We start from the raw sequence: 731 nt of genomic DNA, 5'->3' as shown, positions 1-731 counted from the left end.
TTAAAATAAATTTTATTATATTTGATGAATGTGAAATATTTTCCCTATATTCTGTGACTTTATTTTTGCACTTTTTGTTGAAATAGTTTGTTGTTGTTTGCTTGTTTTTATGTAACACCATGATGAGCACAAAGTTTTGCATCACCGTTGCTGCCTAGTAAAGATATGCTGTGACATCTCTGGGACCTGAACATCACATTATTTTAACAGGATAAACACCAACAATGAAGGGATTTCTCATTAGGTTATTTATAAAAACATAAATTCTGGTGACTTTAAAACTGTTAAATTTGGTAAAATTAGACCGAAGTAGAGATACAATTCCTGGGATTTTTGCTCTGAATATTAGGAATCATGTTATTGTTCATTAATACAATATCTGACTAACGTTGCACCTAGTTTTAGATCACCACAGACATCAAATTAGAAAAGAGAAAACAATCTCGATGAGTCTCCATGCATGGCATGGGCAGATTATTATATTGATCGTGTTTTCTGTGTGTGAGAGTTCATTGAAAAATTAGAAATTCCGCTTGAAGGGGGGGGATGAAGAAGCACAGAGCATTTTCAATTTTTATTGACTTTTTTGGACAATTTCTTTTCCAGTGTCATCCATAACCGTTCACTTCAATGGTATTTGCATAATCTTTCATTCAATACTAGGAGGATAGAAACCAAGGTAGGCTGATGCTAGATGCTGAATTAGCAGCTGACAAGCTAAATCTGCACTC

The sequence above is a fragment of the Pundamilia nyererei genome, unplaced genomic scaffold (genome assembly GCF_000239375.1).
Source record: "Pundamilia nyererei isolate P.nyererei 1_Seehausen unplaced genomic scaffold, PunNye1.0 scaffold00023, whole genome shotgun sequence".
Classification (NCBI taxonomy): Eukaryota; Metazoa; Chordata; class Actinopteri; order Cichliformes; family Cichlidae; genus Pundamilia; species Pundamilia nyererei.
The sequence above is the reverse complement of the archived record's forward strand: the minus strand, read 5'-3'. Positions refer to the sequence as shown.